This window comes from Anarrhichthys ocellatus, unplaced genomic scaffold (assembly GCF_004355925.1).
Source record: "Anarrhichthys ocellatus isolate YVR2014 unplaced genomic scaffold, GSC_Weel_1.0 scaffold4, whole genome shotgun sequence".
Lineage (NCBI taxonomy): Eukaryota > Metazoa > Chordata > Actinopteri > Perciformes > Anarhichadidae > Anarrhichthys > Anarrhichthys ocellatus.
The window spans coordinates 2,526,347-2,549,019 of NW_022280034.1; the positions used below are offsets into that span (position 1 = coordinate 2,526,347).

Consider the following 22,673-nt stretch of genomic DNA (forward strand, 5'->3'; position numbering starts at 1 on the left):
GAGAGAGAGAGACTTATTGTATTCTGTGTGCATCATGTAAAAGTACATAGTTTACAGTCCAGTGCGTTCCTTTGTTATTCCTGTACATCTGTGTGTGTGTGTGTTGGTGTGCTAACCTGGAGTGTGTTGGCAGACCCTTATCTGACGGGGGGGATTAGCTGACCGTAGGTGACCCTTTGCCTCCTCTCCCCTCTGTCTCTTCAGCATGTCTGCTCTGCTGCTGTAGAACAGACTCTGCGCGGGGACGACTGTACATCAATCTGACCGGCTTACCCGTTGAATACAAAACATATTCATGTTTATCATGAAGATTTCAGATGGATTCCTGAGCTTCCCAACAGCCGTCGGAGTCCTTTCATTTATATTTTAGTATGATATTAAAGGGTCTGTTCACCCATATTACAAAGAAAACATATTTTCTCACTTACTTAAGGGCTTTCTAGCCGTGCAGTTTTGTCATTAAGGTCATAATCCTTAATCTTACTGTTTTTAAGATGCACCCATTTACATTCATTAATTGCCTTCCAAATAATAGTTGTCAGTGGCAGAGTCTTCATATTGCACAAGGGAGTCCCAGTAAACGATGCAGCATGTAATCCAGCATTACTGTAATTTCATCTCATTGATATCAACCTCACTGAGCTGTATTTACTGCTGATGCAAACAGGACATTTCATGCTGCTGCTGCTTCACATTAAGTCTCTGTTTGGTTCAGATTCCCACAAACATGACGATCATTGCCTCTAATACTGCAAATCATATCTCAAGCCCAAATCATTTGGGTGAATTGTCTATTTCAAAATTCACTTACAAAGACCTTAAAAGCAACCTTTCACAGTGAAGGTTCAGTTGAACCTTGCAGATACACAGTTATGCTGTAACCTTACTGTTACTTGTACCACATATGCTCACATATAGAAAGCCATAGATTACCATATAATGTGCTAATGCTAATGCTATCAGGGGAAATGTCCCCTCATCCTCCTAAAGCATGTAATTAGACTTAAGTTTACCCTTCATCAGGGACTAATGTCACTCAATTTGAGCCTTCAGAAATGCCGTAAATATATATTTTACGTCTTTGCATGTTACAGCTGTGAACGGATTATTTATTATTAGAAAGGAGCACCAGTGTGTTTCCAGCGAGTGAATAATTGATTATCGGAGTGTCTCTGTTGGAGCACAGGCCTCTCATTATGCTGTTGAACACGTACAGTACACAAGCCCGTCTCACACTAACACACACATTTCCATAAAAGCCCACACAGAGAATATCAAATCGCTGTGAGATCGAGGCGTAGCGGCGCTCTGCTTCTCTCCTTCCAGTTCCTCCAAACTGTGCATCAGGATGGGCGTGTGTGTGTGTGTGTGTGTGTGTGTGTGTGTGTGTGTGTGTGTTTGTGTTTGTGTTTCGGTGTGTAGGTCCTGTGGCAGCGATGCAACCCTCGCTGTGCAGCTCCAGTGAATCCAGTTGAGTCAGAGAGCTCCTTTACTGTAGATTAGAGGCAGGAAGGAAATTAGAGAGAGAAGCAGGAGAGAGAGAGCGAGAGCAGAAAATGGGTCAGACATCTGAGAGCCAGGCAGTCCTTTTTTTTTCTGCAATTGGTGTCAAGACATTATCCAATTGCACCTCTTTTTCCTTCTTCTTTTTTTCTTACTTTCTCTTTCTCTCATGCATTTGTGTTTCTTTTTCTCTCCCCACTTTCCCCGGCCAAGAAAAAGTGCAAAGAGAGGAGAGAGTTATTATGCTTGGCATGTCTGCAGAGGACGGGCTTTAATTTGGACACGGCCCAACCGATCAATCTCCACATTGGCTCCGTTACAAGACTCTCTGTGTGTGTGTGTGTGTGTGTGTGTGTGTGTGTGTGTGTGTGTGCGTGCGTGCGTGTGAGTCCGCGTGTAACAGCTAAGCTTTTAAACTATGCAAACCAGCAGATTGCTCCGAAAGTAAAGCACACTCTGGATTAATCCCGTGTGGAAATGACTTATTCTATACACAGAGCCGTGGAGGAACAATGAATTGGATTAAACCTGGAATGAGCGTTAATGGAATGCATCGCTAACAAAGTCAAAAATAAAGGACAGTTTGTTCTCTATGTACGAGGCGGTCTGCAGAGGAGCATCAGCTGAGTCCTGCAGGTCTCTCATCTGATCTGACACGAGTGATGTTAATGTGTCGCCGTAGATACTAGGCTGATTTGGAAAGGAGCTCTCTCACACACACACACATGTGCTCTGATTTACACTTAAGTCGTTTGCATAATATGCAAATACATAGATGTGAATCAGCGGGTGGTTTGGCGAAGTCTTGGTGAGCCAGCAACGTTTCCTGTCTGTGGCCTTGGCGTGCCGTCGAGAGCACTCAGCCCACTTGTGTTGGGAGGTCCTCGTGGTGGGCACGACAGCAGCTCTCAGAAACAGACTGACACCAGCCGTCTCCCAGAAGTCGTGCAGCAGTGACACCCGCACAGCAACAACATTTACTGAGGCGAACAAATACTTCAAAGTCACACTTTTGCTGTAAAGAGGCGAGGGTCAATTAATCGGTTTGTCTTTAAAATGTCTCAAATGATAAATAATAGTTGCTGAATCGACAAATTGTTGCAGCTCTAAGGGAGAAAAACCTACTAAAATGAACTAGAGGTGAGGCAGCTCACGACAGAAACACCCCGAAATGCCTCAATAAAGGGTCCAGTTCCATATTAAAATGGAGACGTTTGTTTGTAATATGAAGCTTCTGACGAACAACTCTGTCCCAAACTTCAGATTTGTCCCAAAAGATTAACGACGGTTGCGGTCTAGTCTTGGGAGATGCTGTCATCTTACAAGAGAGATTTCTCTTTTTCTTTTATTGTGAAGATTAAGCATCGCGGTCTTGGTAAAGCGGGACGGGCATACCGATGAGTTCGACATACTCTGTCAAACTCACAGAGGGACAATACTTCAGTAAGTATGAAACGGCTTTGCATGAAAACATAGAAGGTAGAAGATGTTTATTTCTCCCTGGCTTGATGAAATGAGCAGACGGGTATTTACGGAAAATATGCTGTCTCACTTTAAAGAGGAGGATTGTGGAGCAGATGAAGCTTATATAAATACCGTATTGGCCTGAATATGAGACAACCTTTCTTATTGAGACGCACTGATATGACAAGGTGAAGACTGCATCGTCAACCTTTTAATGATATCTAGTAGTGAGAAATTAAACTGCAGCCTCGTGGTCAGTTCCAGCTGTTTCAAAGAGAATCGGCATCACGTGTGAATTCAGCTGTTTTTGTCCTCGAACTCTTTTCTTCCTGTAAAAAGGAAACGCACGGTTCGTCCAGTCCACCATACATCTAGGAATAAAGGAGTGTTTGGAGTGCGTCTGGTAATAGGCATTCCTTCCTTCTGTTCTTCAGTCACCATCTTGCTGCTCTGTGATTGGAAAGGTGTTCTCAGACTGCTTCAAGAGTGTCCTTGAGGGCTCGCCGTCTTGTAACAGCACATTTTGAGACGCTGTTAATTGTTGGTTGCTGGACAGATGATTCTGTCCCCGGACAGTTTCTGCAGTAAAGATCCACAAACGCTTTTTACACTCTCCTCCACTCGTTTGTTTTCTTTCTTAATAAGGCCTTTACACAGCGGAGGGCGTGACGAATAAACGACACGAAAATACATCAAAACTATTTATAGCTACAGCTCTGCCTTTGTCGGGGTTTAAAGGAGTAACAAAGTTTGCCGGACTACAGAGCCTCCGTGTTGTATAATATAGTGTTGAGTTTGAATAATTCAGGTCCACACAACGTGATTGGTTGATGCCTTTATTTGTGATGGAGTCAGGGTATGGTTAGCCTAGCTTAGCATAAAGACTAAAGGTAGGGAAAACAGTTAGCCTGGCTCTGTCCAAAGTTCCAAAATACGTGTACCAATACCTCCAAAGAATACTTATTAAAACCATGTATCTCATTTGTTTAATTGGTACATATCTTGTTTGTGTTTGTGTCTGTCTGCTCAGGGAATGCAGAAGGAAAGCAACGAGTAGTCTTTTTGTTTTTTGCACATTGTCCTTGAGGATGGTGAGCATCATTTAGGACATAGCCAGGCTAGCCGTCTCTGCCTGCTTCCTGTCTGTATGCTAAGCTAGGCTAACTATGTCCTAACTCAAGCAATGGACCCAACACTGAGACATGAGGTTGATATCAATGCTATGATCTCGCTCTTGAAAAGAATGCAAATGAACATATTTTGATAAAAATGTCTTGCTATTCCTGCAAAAAGAATGTTGTATTATGGGTTGTTTGTAGCTTTAATGCAGCTAACAAGCTAACAATGTGTTTTTCTTTCACGATGAAGTAGACAGAAAGAGAGTCGTTGTATTGATAGTCAGTCTAATACTATCGATCCATTAGATGTCTGCATTCATGTTTTATCCTTCTAATGTTGTGGTCCGGTTCAAAGAGGCAAATGGCCTTCAAGGAACAGCTAACATTCTCTCTTCTTTGCAGATGTGCACTAAAGCGCGTCACAAGACGAGAGCTAATGTGCTGACACGTTATGTTGTGGACGAAATAGTCCCGTCTCTCTCTCCTCTCCTTAACATCTATCCTGCGTATCCATCAGTCCTCTTCCTGTGTTCTCTGTATGTACTTCCTTGTCAGTGGTTCCACATCATCATTACTTAAAGGAAGGAATATTGATGAGAACGGCTCATATTCTCTTCCTCAGCTCATACAGTAGATGAGGTCGAGTGCTGTCAGGTTTAACCCCGACTCCTAGCAGCTGGACCTCTTATCTGTTCCGCCTGTGCTGATGCATTATTTACCCCCCCGAGTGGCCGGGAGCGGTCTTAGTTTATGGATTAGCCGGAGAATGAGATGCATGGCCACACTGAATCACCATAACCAGTGCTGATAACAAACTAGTGGTGTGGCTTAAAGACAAATTAGTACTTCATCATAGCTCTGAGTCATGGAAGAGGCTGTGTCTCAGTCTCGTGGTGATGATGCTCAAATATCTATCTGTCTATCTATATATATCTATCTATATATATATATATCTATATATATCTATCTATCTATATCTATATATATCTATCTATCTATATATCTATATCTATATATCTATATATCTATATCTATATATCTATCTATCTATCTATAGATATAGATATAGATATATATAAAATTCTGTATAATCCCAATGAAGGCTAACCTGAGGACAGTTTCTCTCCTGACTTTGATTTGTGAGGCAGCAGCGGCAGTTGTGAGACAAACGTTGATACCAAAAAGACCTCCAACTCTGTTCCTGTTTCTCTCTGATAACGCCGCCAACAAGCGTCTGTGTGCGTCCAAGAAGAATTAGTTCATTATCTTCTCAAAGCAGGATGGGAGTGGCTCAGTGTGTGCCGCCTGCCAAGTCAGGTGGAAAGGTGTGAATGGCGTTGTACTACTTGGCTGAATGTCACCAGATAGTGATTCAACCGTGAAAAATGTAGCCAGCGTGCCAAAAACACACTATTATTATGTAATTATATATTGTGTGTGTGTGTGTGTCAATCCGAGCTGAAACACATGGACTTGTTGAATGCCAGGAAGTTAAATAGATTTTGTAAATGTTTCAGGTTTGCTTGTACTTCACAAGCATATATTATTGGTGTTAAGATTTTATTAACTACATGTAAGGTTTGTCACGAGCCAAGATCAGATGCAAAACCTACAGCTCTACATCTGTGAAGATATTCCATTATCCAAACCGCTTATCCTATTCAGGGTCGCTGGAGCCGATCCCAGCTGACATTGGGCGAAGGCAGGGTACACCAGGTACACAAGGACCGCCCGGGATCGGGGATCGAGCCCGGGCCCCTCTAGCTCTGTAAAGATGTGTTATGCTGAATTAACTTTTATGATGATTCATTTGACTAAAGTGAGTCACAGAGAGTTATGTCCTCTGCCTCGAATACCTCCGTGAACGTGGGCAGTGATGCAATACACAGCTTTTAGCAAAGAATCTGCAGATGTGATATTGTTTACCTCTGTTCCCGGGTCAGTGTCATCCTTCTTAATTTGTTTGTTGCTAGGTCAGACAAGCTTGACAAAAGGAAACACGGCGACGCCGCCGGTTGTGTTTAGCTTGGTGCCGCAGTGCGCCAGGCAACAAAGAAGCCGACAGCAAGGACTGCAGTGTGCGATGGAAGGAAGGGAGTCACGGGAGAACCAGAACCAGGACTGAGCGGAGCAGACTGTCGGACCCCGCTGCAGTACAATGAGAGGTTTCCTGAAGGGAGTCTGGTGCTTTAAATATAACAGGAAAGGGGGAAAGTTGGGTTTCAAGCTCGCTCAACTGTTATTGGAGCAAAGAGGGGCGGGACTTAGGAAGGGTCAGTTGTGCTTTTTGAAGACTTCAGGCAACGTCTTGAAACGGTCGTCTCACATTTCATTCAGCGTGGGAATGTTTTTGATCAGGCAGCACACTGTAGTGAGCCAGCAGGAGAGGAGCACACAGGGGAATTATTCGGAAAGATTGTTTTTTTTACAGCTGCATCGATTTATTTCCTGATTTCATGCAGAATTTGAGTCACATCTGTAACTGCGTGTCGGTGTAGCTGAATCTCTCTCTTGTATCGGTTCATCTTCACACCCTTCCTCGATGAGTAATTACCAAATCAAAAAAATCGGACTGAAAGACATCTTAGTTGCAGCGCTGATCTGTGTTTTTGTGCCTTTTTGTCGATGCATGTTTTCATGTTAATGTGTGTAAACAGCATGTCCGCATGTCGCTGCGTGCATACAGATGTGAAGCATTATTCACTTTGATCTGCCAGTCACTTTATGTGATCCGATGCAAAGAGGCCGTCGTCCTGTTCAGTTTGAGATGATTGAACGTGATGCCCAGCGGAATACAGTTTTGTTTAACAGTCAAACATCAAAGCTTCATGTGTGATTTTCTAAGTTGAGGTTTCTGCTCGAGCCTCTCGATCCACTCGACGGTCACAACAGCTACGAACATTCACAAGGGTATTTCACACCTTCATCTTGATGATGTGCGTTGAGCCGTGACTGCTAAATATTCACATTTGCCGTCAGTATTGTGACACTTGGAGTGGGAGTACGAGTGCTAATGAAACCTGTCTGGTTAACACCACCTGAAGCCTTTTCTTTAAGTAGGTGGAAGGCGTGGACCTACTCCATCGATGCATTCCTGAGCAGATACTGTGCACTCCTGGCCTTCTGAAAGCCTCTGGCGAGGTTCATCTTACTATAAACTCCCTTTGATTCCTCTGGCCAGCCTAAGCCTTAAATTAGACACTTAATTTGCCTAAAGGCTTAGACTACTAAGCCTTTTAGTGGTAAGCTGGTCACATGAAAATCTAACTTTGGGTTTGCATAGACAAGAAAACCTTGCACCTCCTTCGGGGATTTTCCTCTCTTGAACTCTTGAGACTCCTCCCATGTCATTCCTGACTTGGCAGCGCACGCATGCATCAGTGGCCATGTGGATTTCCCCGTGCAGGGCTGTGGCTATCTGCAGGGTTTTGGCGAACTCCTGTCTCGCAGGATCTTTGTGTAAGCCTTCTCACTCTCCGGAGTGTGTTGGCCCCGGTGGATGTGTGTCTTTTCCCCCCTTTTTGTTGGCGGAGATATGAGGGAATCACAGATTGACTGTTCTGTTTACAGAGTTCCCTGAGAGCTGCGTTGGGGGATGAAAAACAGGATGAAATGTAAAGAGACGACACTGAAGTGAAGACATCCGACCACCGAGGTAAGAGACGTGTCTGCAGCTTTGTGCACTTTGGCGTGCTTTTCTGCTAAGTCACTCATTCCTGTGAACTTAATTAACTGTGAACCAGTGGGACCAGGGAGTGTGTAGTTACGTTGATACCTCGATACAGGGTCACCAAGTCAAAAGACTGGAGGTGGGTCGTATTTCTCCATGCTGGGACACCGTGTCTCATTTCTACAGGTGCAGACATCAGATCATGTATGTATAGTACATCTGAGCTGTACAGCACGTATGTTCAGCTCGCTCACGTTTATCAGCCTCCCATGCTTCTCGATGGTCCGTTGGAAAATGAGCCAAAAACACTAAAAAGGCTGCAGCTTTTATATTCCTCTTCTTTCCAGATGTGTGAGGCATCATACATGGACAGCAGGCTTCATGTGCTGTACCGGCCTTCATTTACAAATCAAATTGCACGTCAGAAAAACTTTGCATTGTTCTCATACTGCGTGAATTTTGAGGCATATAAACATGACACCCTTTTGAATACGGGTCATCGAACCCATCTCACTTTGAATACTCTGAAATAACAACCTGTATGATATGTTCTCTGAACCCTCCGTCGCCTCTGTGCAGCAGGTGATAATAAACAAGTCCACGCACTCTCGTGTGCTGAGAAATCACTCGGGGCTGACAGGGCAGTAAATGGACACACTGGCACAGATTTTTGGGGGGGGTTCTTTATGTCCACTGGCGGCGGGCCAGCGCAGTGTAGCATCGCACAGTTCGCAGACGCCGATCTGCAGCAGTCAGCGCTCCTCCTCAGCGGCGCTTTTCTTCAAGAGTGTCGAACGTGCACTTCTTCCCTCTCGTCATCGCCGCTATCCAGAAGCAGAAACACGCTGATTAACCTCAGCTTGTTTTTATGAACCACTTCAGGTCAGAATTCAGAAGCACGAGTTGATACGCTGTACTGAGGGACATGATGTGTGGGAGATTGTGACAACAGAAAACGATTAGATATTGCTTTGCTCTCTCTTTGGTCGAGTGGGGTTTCACTTTAGGCCTGCGGCACAAATGCAAATGTGCAGTACCGTTTCAAACCTGACTCCTTACAGGGAGTTGGAACCCTCCTCTGTGCAGAGATGCTTGCGGGTATCGTCGCAGAGCCACGGTTGCAGCCTCACAGCGTTCACATTAATCATCTGATAGAATCTGTGAGTTTAACCAGTGAAAGTGACGCTCAGCTACGGCTAAAAATGATTGTTTCGTAAGTTGGTCTTATAAAATAACGAGATCCCGAAACAGAACCTCGCTCCGGATATAGTTTTTGTTGTTGTGGCGTGCTAAAACAACTTTAGCATTAAGCCTACCTTTTTACGGGGCTGGTACGTGAATCAAAACAAAGTGGCTCCTGTCGGAGGAATCAGAGGCGAGCGTCGATGCTGCACGTCCCGCCCTCGTGCTTCTCAGGTGGCACAGAGGACGAGCCGAGCCGCTCCCTGTCCATCTGTCATGGCCCATCAGGGGAATCACTGTTCCCGCTCTGGCGCACACGCACACACACACACAAACACACACACATGCACACACTCACACTCGTAAACACAGACGAGTACACACCTGGGCACACATTCAAACATGCACACACATAATCAAACGGACAAATATGTACAAACATCCACGTGCACGCAGACAAATACATCCACTTGCACGCGGACACACACACAGTCTAAATACATTTGAATTCTTACACAGATAATCTGCTGACATTTATCTCCGAGCAGGGAGCCCTGTAAAGCTGGGCGGGCAGACTGTGAGTGGGCTCGGGGCCAGCGGTTGAATTACTTTTATTTGTCCGACGGGTCTGACTCGCCACCTGGTCGGGTAATCCCAGCGCAGGCGTTTGGACAGCCTCTCCCCCCCCTCGTACTAAACCTCAATTTCATTTTCGAGTGAATTGAATTTCTCAGATGGCCATTCGAGCCCTGCCCGGCACTAACCGGTGGAAGTCAGCTTTATGGCCGTTAATGCCGAGCAGAAGAGAGACGCCGTGACATTTAAAATGAAACCATTACAGATGGACGTGCTGGCAAGCTGTCGCTGTATTAATGCGGCCTCCTCTCCTGTCAGCGACATTTGAATAAGCATTTTTTATTCTTGGTAATCAATGAACTAACTTAATAACCTGCCTCCAGGCTCTCGGATGTCTAGACAGAATATTGTTTTTCTTTTACTCTGCAAAGGAAGCCAGGGATTAATTTAGAAAGACAATTACCCAGCATGCCGCTAAATGACATTTCCAGGGAAGGAGGAAACAATAATTGCAAAACGACTCTGGAAAAAAAATAGCAGGTTGAATTAGATTGTGTGTCTGCGGCTTCATTTGATGCTCGTGCTATTAATGCTGCGACAGGCGGCTCTACCTGCGTGGCGGTCGGGAGGCTCAGCTGGGCCGGAGGCGCTGCGCTGCGGCGCGTGCTTCTGTAATCGTTGTGCCGGATAAACACGGTGCAGCTGTAATGTCAGGTTACAGCGAGAGAGTGGGTGGTATTTTATGAACCCCGTGCGGTTTCCTGGACAGCTCTCTCATTCACTGAGAGGAAGTGGGTTTTTTTTTTTTGCCTCCTCTTCCGCATCTCTCTGTTGATACTCGGTGATTTCACTCCGGCTCTCTGTTTTGGGGTTTAGAAGCACGGCTCAAGCGGGAAATGTAAAACAGCACAGCTGTCAGAGAGCAGAGTGTTCCTGGGTAATGACCGCCTACCTCTCACAGCCGTGCTCCTGCTTTAATTGGAGCTGATTGGTGCTGCAGAGTGCAAACTAGAAGCTCAAGTATTAATGATGTTTCCAAAGTCTGTCAATTTCAAGCTTTTATCTGTGTGTACTGCGGGTAATCCACATCCACAACTCGTTGAACTCTGTTGATTGGCTGATTCTATAATTGATAAAGAACATGCAAGTTTAAGTGCATCCTTGTGCATTTTGCTAGTAGAGTACAAGGTACATAAACAGCCTGCTGATGTAGGCGGATTAATCAGATTTCATTTTCAATGACCTCCATTACCTATGGAAAGGGGTCCGCACAGCTTGCCCGGGGACGCTGTCTGTGGGAGGAGCCCCTCATGGGACCTGGACTCTGTAGATTTAGCCTCTTTATTTCTTCTCAAAGTGCAGCAGAAACTCCACTGTTTGGAAGATTTTTTTTAAAAAACCCACAATGTTTCCAAAATCAATGAGTTATCCATACACGCGTGATCTCAATATTAACCAAAACAATCGTAATTATGGCTTTTACCAAAATTGAGCAGCAAACGTGTGGTCCAAAATAGAACTGGACCAAAGTTGGACTCTGGCAGGATATTTATTAGCTGAACTTTGACTCTCAGAAGCACAAACTACGTGAAATCACATCATTAGCCCGTCTGCACTGACACTTCTTGTCACTTATTTGACAGCGTGATGCATCAGCGCTGATCTGTCTGTTGTAAACCACACTCGGTTGATAATATCTGAGGAAGCGTACAGTTCTACGTTTGTGTTAAGCTAACGGAAAGAATCAGCAAACTGCAAAACCATCGATGTGTTCAAGCCGTCATGAATTCACGGGTCTCAGTGCACACAACAGAAATAAGAAGTCATGTTCCCTTCCAACCCTTCATTGCTTTTAAATGTGCAGCAGGCTGTACTTCTGTTCTACAGAGCTGACTTTCCTCTTCTGAAGCGTCTCTCGTGCTGTGAGGTTCAGGTGGACTTCAGGCTGAGTTCAGACGTCAGAGGCGACATTGATGCATCGATTGCAGGGTCCGGCGTGATCGCGGCGGAAATGGTCACAAGAAAAACAAAGCAATTTTCTGTCTGAGTGTCTGGACTCGTGCTCCATAACCTGTGATCACAGCTCAGCTTTACGCAACGTGAATGTAACTTCGTGTTCCACATGTCTCCCTCTGAGTCGCTGGCCGGTGCAGCGGCTGCTGTCAGACGTCCAGCCGGGTGTCGGGGTGTGGTGAAACAGATATGATTGTATCAAGTGCTATCCAGTTTCAGAAGAACAATGAATAACGTCTTTGAGCAAACCAGACTGGACACATTGTTCTACGTTCACAGGCTTCACCGGGGGGGGGGGGTGTCTCCCATTTCCTGACAGGAACATTTTAGTCGTTCTCTGCACAGACAAAATATTTTCTTATCTCTTATCGAGATGGAGATAGCAGGGTGTTTACATGAAGGCTTTATCATGGGACAGTATTTTGAATCGAATCAAAGAGATGTTAAGCCGCTACCTGCTCTCGGTGTTAGCAGTTACGTTTCTGTGCTTTCAACCTTTGGGTGGCAGTTCCACATGTCAGGGGATTGTGTAATGTACGGATTTCTAACAGCAGGGCATGATGGGACATCTGATATAGATAGTACCAAGACATAGGAGTGCTGCAGGGATGACGTATTTCTATAGCACCGCACTGGTTCCCTCAACAAAAAGCTAACGGGATACTTTCTTTGGATTTTTTGGGATTATTGCAGAAAATATGCTCATAAACAAACATTTATGATACTTAATATGTTTTGTCCAGCAAGATCATCTTCACATATGAACCACGTTTATGATTTTCGAAGCGTCATAGCTGTTTCCTGTCTGTCCTGGCAGAAATAACATCAGTATAGTGCGGACTATGAGAAGTAGACAAATAATAAAGATAATTATTTAATCATTGATATAAAGCTGAGCATTAATCTGCAACTATTTTAATACTCGATTCATTGCTTAAGTCACATTTTTAGAAAGATATTTAACATGAGAATGTCTCTCTTTTACAATAAAATGTATTTTATTTCTTTAGGTTTCAGTTGGTCAGACAAAACAAGAGATTAGATGATTTCACCTGGTGATGATGTTTCCAGCAATTCATTGAACAAATAAGGTGCAGCTGTGATGTTAAGTTGGTTTTATAGGAATCATTTGTTCGTTGCTAGTTCCAGCTTCTTGAATGTGAGGCTTTCTGGTTTTACATTCGCGTGTTGCAGATCTGCAGGTTTTAGACAGTTTCAATATGTCTCATTGGGATTTTATAACTTGTGGCGGTTGAAGTTTCACTCTTCTTGCGGTTTTATAGACTAAACGCTCGGGTCGGGTGGCTGCCGTCAGCCATAAGAACAACATACATGAATTACAAACAGGTAGAAATCCTGATCCAGGCTCAAAGGAAGTGTCGCTGACTGTTGGTGACAGATGGGACGTGGATATCGGGTCAGATGCTTTGTTGTAGTTTTAAACAAACTTCCTGGTGAGGACGGCCTCCCTTTGTTGTGAACCTGATTAACCATTCACCACAGCACTGAAGTGGGTGAGCTCTTTTTGATACATTATTTGTGACGCGTCCTCCCGCTCTGGATTATTAAACATGCAGTTGCAGATGAAAAAGAATCAATAATATTTGCACTTTAATGGCGAACAAACAAGGCATTGAACTATAGCTGCTGGAGAAACCAAACTGTTGACGTCACAAGTCCCTTCATGTGGCCGGTCATGTGAACGGGCCCGATGAATCCTTCTTTTCTCTCTCTGCAAGATTTAATGCTGAATGCATTAATACGGTTACATTTCAGTATGTCACGCTGGTGTGGAGCAGCTCTGTGTACGTTCATCCCAGCTGTGTTTACGCTCAACGCGCTGAAGATCTTGTATTTAAAAGGGCCACATTCTTGCATTGCATTTTGTCCCTCGTTCCCTCCCTTATGCCTAATCTTTCCCAAAGGTTGTGTCAGTGGAGGCAGGGAGTGAGATGAACACAAGTTCCTGCACAAACAGTCCCCGCCCCATTATATATATATATATATATATATGTTATATACAGCCCGGTCTGCCACTGCGCCGCCATTCAACACAGGTTCAAAGTACTCGACCACGGCGACCGTCTTTTCTTGTTTCAATAATGCCCTGGCTGTGTTTGCTCTCATTCTCGCCCTATCAGGGCCTCAGCCGTATGGGATTAGAGATAAAGATGCCATGTATGGCCCAGACTTAAGACCACACGGGGTCTTCTACCTCTCGCTGAGGACAGAACAGGCTGAGCTGGTTTAGAGGTTTAATGAGTAACGCATCGGTGCGGGTAAGACACGCTGTACAGCAACGGTATGTCTTGGTGAGGGAGAAAGTGGTACATTTTGTTGCTCTGAGGGGGAACATGCAGGAACATGCTGGCTCACATAGTTACAAACTGGGCATATAGCAGCACGTATGTGTCTGTGTTGAGTTGGATCTGATGGAGTGCCCTCCGGCAGGCAATATCTCCAAGCAGAGATGTTCATTTCAAATCTCCCTTCAGCCCAAGAAAGGTTCTCTTTGTGGCCATGTGCAGCTCTCTGAGACTCCAAACTCAAGCCAGTGTATCTTTAGGCAGCGTGTTTATTTCGTCCAAGTTGCAAAGCTCTGGATCCACTGAACATTTCCATGATTAAGAGCTTCTCCTAGACGGTCCAAGACACAGAAATAGAAAAGACACACAGACATCTAGAAGGGGAAAAGCTGGGCAGAAATGGCCGGAGACTGGTGGGCAGCGTTAACCAGTTTAGAGAAGGGCATTCCAGCTCTTTTGTTGTCGGGCCACAACTATTCCAGTCCTCCTACTCCTTGTACCACACAAACGAAGTGAACTTTGGAGGACTCCAATAAAGGCAAGAGAAGAGGCGAGAGCATGAAAAGTGCCCGGGGTTAGGAAGGTTTGCCTCGCTACACACAGTGGGCGCTCTCTTCGGCTCTCCACGCGGTCTCGACTGTTAGTTCCACTACGACACTGAGTGCAGTCTGGTTTGAGTTTTACGCAGGCATGTGGAAGGCTGCCTGGGAGGGGCTCGGACCTCTTTACATGCACGCTGTTAAAGACGCACAAGGGAAGAAAGGGGGTCGTTTAAACCTGGAGGATTTATTAAAGTTTGTTTTTTACATGTATGCGTTCACACTGAAACCACGTCTCCGTGCAGACAGGTGAGCGCATGCACAAGCATGTGCAATATATAATGTTTTCCAGCTGTTAGGTACAGAGGGGAGGGGCACAGGAATGCATCAGCCCACCTTTTGTACTGTATTTGGATGAGTTCCAGATCAGTTACCCGCGTTCTGCACCTTCTCATTAAGAGAAGGTAATTCTATAAGGTATCGGGCCGGTTTCAACTTGCCACAGTTAGAACCATATTGGGAAGTTTCCCTCCACCCCTGTGGGCAGAGGTCTAGTAGACTTACATTGTGTAATAAAGGTTGATCATATGCACACCTTTTTCTGGGGGGGTGGGGGTTGTCAGCATGAGTGATTAATAATAGCCGAGCGATACAGATGTCAGATGAGATGACTCATATCGTCGTACATATTAGTCCCAAATGACTGGATGTCTCACTCTCATTTTAATGATTCTCGCTGCCTCTTCTCACTGGCAGTAATTTGTGCCTTGATGTTCTTTTCTTTTTGTTGTCGGCATTTGATCTCACTCCACAGCTGAAGTGTTGTCTCTATTACTAAATTGCCCGTGTGCCTTTTGGCAAAGCACAGATTGTGTGGAACCTCAGCCAAGTCTGTCAAAGTTACTTTCGCTGAAGTTTGTGCCCGTGTGGTTTGACACACTTTTCTCAACTCTGACTCTATTTTCCCCATTTCTGACTAACGGGTCCAGTGTTGAGCTAACCTCACACACCAGATGGCACGCTTACACAGAACCGTTTGAGGAGCCATCTTTTTTGCATAAGCAACTTTCAAAGAAATAATTGGATGAACCATCTGTCAATCAAACTCTTTCAGAAGCCGGTCGGGAGAAGAGTGAAGACGTCTTTCTCATCTAGAAAAAGCCTTCAGTGTCAAAACAACTCTCCAGCTCTGATTTAACTGATGCTAATACAGCTTCAAACAACTCAGCCACTTCCGTAGCTCCTCACAGTTGAGAATAAATACTGAAATGACCCTTTAAGTTATTGTATATTGAAGTTATTTTGCATTGTTAAACATTACACATTCCAATTACTAATGCGTGGTTTGTGCTGTTCAGTCATAGTGCTCTATAGAACATGCAGACTCAGCTTTGATCTTTTGATCGGTATACTTTCTCATTCTGAGCAGGGCTGCTGAGTTCATATCAATCCAGTGTCCGTGACGTTCCTGTCACCTTACCCTTGTCTGTGTGGTTCTAGCTGATATAATTGACATTTGGCTGTTCCTTTTGTTGGCTGCACAGCTCAGTGTTGACTCATGAATGTGAACAAGTTTGTCTTTAAGCTGAAGAACAGAGAGGGAAGACCAGTTTTGATGTAACCCAGAGACAAATCTCAAGCAGTGAGGTGAGCTCCTGACTTTGACGACAGCCACGGTGCTTTCACTGGGGTATGAAGACAGTTTCTGTTCAACAGCTGGGCGAATGAAACTTATTTGTGATATCTTTAAAAACACATGTACAAGCCCACAGTGTCGGTAGGTCAGGTGGTAGAGCCAGTCGTCCTGTAATTGTGAGGTTGGTTGTTTTCTAACAATCTGCAGATTATTTTCTTAACAAATGTCAATCAGAGCAGGTTTTTTAACCCATTCGGCAGATCATTTTTTGGGCATTGTACTTTTTGTAGCGTAACACCATAGCGTAACACCGTAGCGTAACACCGTAGCGTAACACCGTAGCGTAACACCGTAGCGTAACACCGTAGCGTAACAACGTAGCGTAACTACCATGAATAAATAACAACCAACCTTAGGGACTTTCTAACAAAATGTTACATAACAAGCAAACAACGTGATGTAAGAAGCGCTTTTGGTTTCACATGAGACAAGAACAGCCGTCTCCTGGGTGAAAGTCTTTTTCCTGCTCGTTATACTCGTCGTTATTATACCACGTCACTAAATTCGATCAATAACGGTTACTTGATATGCTACGTACGTTGTATAAAAATTCACCCCTTGTAAAGGTTTGTATCAGGCCGTAAACATGTTATAATTCTGTGTTAAATTTGCACATTTTAACATAGGGGTCTATGGGGATTGACTCACTTTTGGAGCCTCGAGTGGTCATTTGAGGAACTGCACTTGTTGGCACTTCTGCGTTGGCTTCATTTTTTAGCACCCGAGGTTGCCGCTTGGTTGTACTTTGTCACTTGCTCTCACCAAATGCAAAAACTAATTTTCAACGTATCAGTAACTTTCTACAGGCGACTCAGCTGTTTCTTTTTGTCCAGCACTCAAACATTTTGAGTTTAAACTTTCATTAAGGGCTCAAATATATATCAAATATTCTAATTTAAGAGACTGAGACCAGTGACTTAACCGTCCAGAATCATTGGAATAATGTAATTCTCCCTTAAATGTAATACATACAGTCTTTTGTAAATAGTCTTCTTTGTGAGTTCCTGTTTATCCCAGTCTGTTTGTGTGTGTCCCAGTCTGTGTAAATCACTCGCCATATTATAACTCTATATGCGTGTCCTTGTCTGTTTGTAACCCGTTAATGTGTTTGTGTCCTTATGTGGTGTCACCCAATGTGTCCCTGTTTGTCCCTGTCTGTGTGTGTACGCCGACGGCTGTGTGAGTCCATTTATGTATATGTGTGTGTGTCTCCATACACTCATGCATGCAGCAATGGGAGACGACTGCAGAGGCATGCCTGGGGATGTGGTCAGGAGAGGCATGTATTTTGTGGAACATACTGTACCAAGCTGCGCCGCTGCAGCAGTGAAGGTGCTATAAATAGAATGTGCTGATAAAGAGGAAGAAAGAAAGAGAGGAAAAAGGGGGCTCGGTGTGAAACCGACTCACCGAGCCGGTTCCTGATTGAACACTCAGCCAGCGGAGAAAGTATCCCTGCAAGTCCAGGCTAAGCTAAATACCAACACTAAGGTACATGACAGGCATACAACCAATACTTAGAAGGAACAGTAATCCCAGATGTTTGTGTCTGTATTGAGGGGGAGGGGTTTTGCGTGTCAAGACTTGATGCCTTTATGATTTTCATAAAGGAAAGTTACATGCGATAACTGCAACCACATCTGACGCCGTCACGGATGTCTGCTGGAGAATCGTCTGTCTACAAATCCAGTTTGTCAATGTGTCTGAACAAACGGTAATTAATTAGTGTTAGAACGAGTAAAGTACAAGCTTGAAGGTGACTGTGGTTCATTGTGAAGCCATCGACCGTGGAAAACCTTCCTAAAGCCAACTTGCATGAAGACGTTTTAAAAATAGAAAAGACGGGACTGATCTGAGTTCAGTTAGAACTGAGGTTGATTAGACCGCATCCAAACATGTGGTCGAATCCAAACAGATTCAAATAGCACCAGCATGGTGCTCCGTCAATTAACAAGCAGCAGCTGTTGAAAAGAACAGCAATGCATGTGTTTGTGTTTTTCCTGCACTGTACAGTTCACACAGTCTTCTGGTGACTAGAGCTGATGACTTATATTCTGAAGCTGCACCTGCGTTGTGGTTTCTGACCACAGGTGACTATGATCACTATCAGGCGTGTAGAAGTCGAGTAAAGTCCGTTTTATTTATATATATCCTGAGATCACAAATTGTTACCGTGTACCTTTTAAATGTGTCGCCTCTTTTCTCCTTAGACCGTTCAGAAAACATGCTTTTAAAGAATACCACCAAACAAACAGGATCAGTGCTGTATGTAGCCTCTACAGATGCTGAAAGCTGCCCGGTGAATACACAAGTTTTCTGGTGGCCGCGAAAGAAAACAAGAGAAACGCGTTAACCCTGCGGTGGATGACTCATTCTCAGGATGAGGAGGTTTGTAGGTTTCTCAAACAAATTGTTTGTTTTTTGATCCGACGGGGTATAATGGGGCTCACATGGACGGATGGAGGCAGGCAGCAGTGTTTGCTTAGCCTCAGATAAAGGTGAAATGCATACGGATGGGAGGAGAGAACCGCGGCCGCCTCGCTAGCAGACCAGCAACCTTCCTCTCCTTATTATGGCACGAAAAAGCGCTGCAAGGTTTTTTAGGCCTTCAGTACAGTATGTGTCAAAGTCCTGGATCCTTCAAAAACCTCTTGTGCTCATTATGTGCCTATTAAACATAATTAACTCCTCTAAGGTGGTGATCAGTAAGTAGAAGTATCAATTTGTAAAACACAGATGTAAAGCAAGTTACACTCCACTTCTTCCGTTCTGACCTTTCACAATAAAAGCCCCAGGTGTATACACTGTGCATCTGTATCCAGAGGAAACTCAAATTCAGTATTTTGTATTATAAAGAGTATTTCGCCAAAAGGAAGCTCAATGGACACACAACAAAAAAAGGCACTGCCACAATGGCAACACATCATCCATACAATAAATACAACGGTGCGACCAGATGGCTCACGCCGTTAAAGTGCCACGTTAAAGTGCATGTGCTCGTTTACCCAACCGGTGAAGCATTCAGAATGCGGACTGCTTCAGGGTTAGTGTTGTTGTGGTCTTGATACTGCGTGGTCTGGATGTGGTCTGGCTCAGAAAAGGTGGGAAGTTCAAGTCTGCGTTCCCCTTTTGGTGTGCATCTCTTTTCAAAACGCCTGCACATCCAGCAGAGCGTCAGGGCTCAGCTGACACCCAGCCAACAGTACGTTTGTTATGACCTTGTTTTTCTTCTATTTTCTGTGTCTTTTCCCACATGCTTTGTTCTCACGCTCATCCTTTAACCCTGATCTGCCCTCTTCACCCTTTATTCTACCTTGTGCTGTACCTCCATCACTCTCCTTTGAGTATCCTTTAATGCATCTATGCCGCAGCACTCCCTGATACACATTCACATGTGTGCACATCCTGGGATATGATTTTGGCTCCGTACACACACTGCACCCCAACGTTCCCATTTGGAATACTCCCGTTCCCCCATTCCCAGAATCCTGTTCCGCCATAGCAACACCAGCATGTCTGCACACACACACACACACACACACAAACACAATTCATATCCACCACATTCCCTTTTTTCCCCTCCCGCCTCTTTTTTTTTTGATACCCCAGTTGTGGGCTGTTATTTCTTTTCTTTGTTTACGTCTGCGCCCCCACGCTCACTATGTTCCTTCAGGAATTTTGGCTCACGTTCAACAATCCTAAATCAACTGCAGGCTGCAGCAGCACCCTGGGCCCCTTCGCTCTGCATCGCCCCACATGTTGACCCCGGGGAGTGTTTGTGTGTGTGTGTGTGTGGAAAAGTGGCTGACAATAAGACCACTGACAACCTGTCCCAAGAAGGTTTTAGCCGACGGTCCGATAGCCCCCCCCCCCCCCCTCCTCTCTGTCTCTCCTCCCCTCCCTGTCTGTCATTCTCTCACTCTGTTACCTCCTCTTGTCTTCTTATTGTCACTACCTGATGTATTGCCCAACAGTGTTTCAATAACCTTTGTGACCCACATTACTCTCAATCTCCCTCAGGGATGATTGATTTTGTAGCCCCCCTCCCCCCATTTAAATCTCTTTATCTCTCACTCTTAAGAGTTTTATATATTACATGCAGCTGCATATCGAGACGAGTTATACGTAATAATACCTAAGAAAGCAGCCCAACATCAATTAGTCATCCTACTCCCTGATACAGTGTCATAAAAGCATCTTCCAGTTCCCTCTGCGCTGTCAGATTCCTCATATTGTGAGGTCAGTGCTTCATTATTCATCATTCTAAACGAAAGAAATCATAGAAAGAACATATCAAACTTATTTGGTTTAAAGTTTTGGACATCCACAGCCATACTATTTTTTGCGTTTAAGAGGCAAACATCGTGTAAAGACCTTTAATATGCTGAGGTCATAAACTATTCAGAAAGCAGCTTGCGCTGGTTTTGTGTCGTACATATGTGCACATCACTTTACATTCGTCAGCCTCACTCTGTCTCTATTTTCTCTGGCGCTGATCCCTGCTCCGCCTTCTTAAAGAGTCGAAGAGAGGAATTAGTTCTACAGATGTTGTCTATCCCGGGGCTCGAACCGTAGTCTCCTCTATCCCCTCGTGACTCAACCGCCTTTTTCTTTTTACCTCTGCATGACCCTCCGTTCTCATTTGCTCATTTATCTCCAATGAAATGCTGCGGGGATGATGTGTTTTTGTAGGCCAACCGCGGAAGTCTGCATCGCACAGTTTCCTTCAACAGAATGCCAGTGGGATTTATTCTTTCATTGGATTCTGGATTTTCTACAAACGTTTATGATACTTACACGTTTTGTTCATCAAGATAATCTTCACGAATGATCTCTACATAATTGATGGCTCAACATATGAGCTACATTGTTTGGGCTGGAAGACGTATCTCCAACAGAGAGACACACCTTCAGGCATCTGATCAAAAACACATAAGAAGAACACCACGTTGAGGGAACCGGAAGTGGCAACATGCTCATTCATTTCCGGGATGATTATTCCTGGTCAATACATCATTCCTGTCTGGCTTTGCACGTGCCGATCAACAAACTGCTTTTAATTGATTTACGGCACCGGCGTGGTGTTGTGCTCTGTCAACACGAGGGCCCCTCCGCTCGGCTTTAATGTGGGTTCATGTACGTAACAATGAGTGTGCGTAGAGCTGCTCGGGACAGCATTCAAGTGTTTTTGCTCTTGTGTGAGATGCTCGGATGACAACCGGCCTGCTGCACATTAGCCCGGTGATTTAGCGAGTTTGGCTGTGGCGCCGGCCCCTCCTCCCCGCCTCGCTCGTTCATTTCATCCCTCCGTTTGGTTGTCCATCGGTCTGGTTCAGATCCCCACATGTGAACACATGTGCAGAGCGGATGTGTTGTCTCTCTCGTGTGTTCCTCTCACAGCTCTTCAGCTCTCTCACCGTCGCGTTGATATTTTTACACGTCTTTTGTGCGATGTGTCGCTGCAGAGCGTCGCTGTGGCGGTACCTGTAAACACTTTACCGTTTACTCTTATCTGCATTTCAAAAGAACATCGGAATTAATCCCCAGGCACCAAAATGAAGTCAAAGAAACACAAGCGCACAGAGCTTATGATTACCATATTTTCAATAGGGACTCCTGGCGATGCACATGGCTTTTTATGGCTGTGCATTCACTTATCGTTTCTCAAAGGCATCAAACATATTTAGACGGAGAGGGATTGAAAAAACAAGTGCGTTTGGCTTGAAGGGCTTTGGACATCACAAGTTCTTCTGTCAAAGCACGTCTTTTGTTCCAGTGAAGCGATCCTGGTTCCTGTTTTCAGCTGGTAAAGCTGTCCTAATCCGTCCATCAGACCCCTCTTTACCCAGTCAATTTACACTGAATGTAGACTCCGGTGTGTTCATCCTGCCTAAGCCCATCGTGGTCTGTCGGGAAAACAAAACATGTGGAACAGACCTTTGCTAACTTGTTTAGGAATCACATTTTTTTCCGTCATTATTGCATTAGAAGTTATCCTGTTTGATCTGCCGTCTATTCGCCCTTCAGCGCTGCTTGCAGTCGTGTGTTTGTACTTGAGCATCACACACACTGCCGGTCTGTTTCCAGACCTCTGAACATCTCCTCTTTATTCAAAAAGCTCCGGCGTTGTGCTCAGTGACGGCTGTTTCCCTCCAGATAGAGACACAATTAACAAGCCCGGGATGAAGAGTGGGGACATCGTCTTCATCTATGAGAAGGAAAACATAATGGCGACGGGTGTGGATGAGATCAACACAGCTCTGAGGGATGTTTGAAGCTGATTTACAGAAACAGCAGCTCTAAAAGAATCTGTATATTTCTTCATTAGTCAAGAGAACTGTTAGCTACTTATAGCAACCGCTACCAAACATTTCACACCAGTCGATGTTGAGAACTCTCGTTGTCTCAAACGCAATACAACCCTCACAAGGGAGGTGAAACCAGCAGTTTATTTGTTTACGTACTAGAATAATAATGCAATGTGCATTCTTTTCTTAATTAACTGTCTTTTTTTTCTAACAAAAGAATCAAAAACAACCGATAAAAGTGTCGAACCGATGAGCAGTAAGAGTAATAAGTACTAATATTGATCAAATCCTACCGATA

The 22,673-nt window shown here is 44.6% G+C and overlaps 1 protein-coding gene across 4 annotated transcripts in view; it reads left to right on the forward strand.

Moving 5' to 3' along the window:
• The window catches only part of thrab (thyroid hormone receptor alpha b), a 113,705-nt gene that overhangs the window by 11,127 nt on the left and 79,905 nt on the right, over nt 1–22,673 (forward strand). For 3 of the 4 annotated variants that reach the window (XM_031844274.1, XM_031844271.1, XM_031844270.1), the window contains exon 2: nt 7,656–7,740. The exons of the other annotated variant lie outside the window; for it this stretch is intronic. The gene's annotated coding sequence lies outside the window, so the exon portion shown is untranslated. The remainder of the gene's footprint in view (nt 1–7,655; nt 7,741–22,673) is intronic. 4 annotated transcript variants of the gene reach the window in all.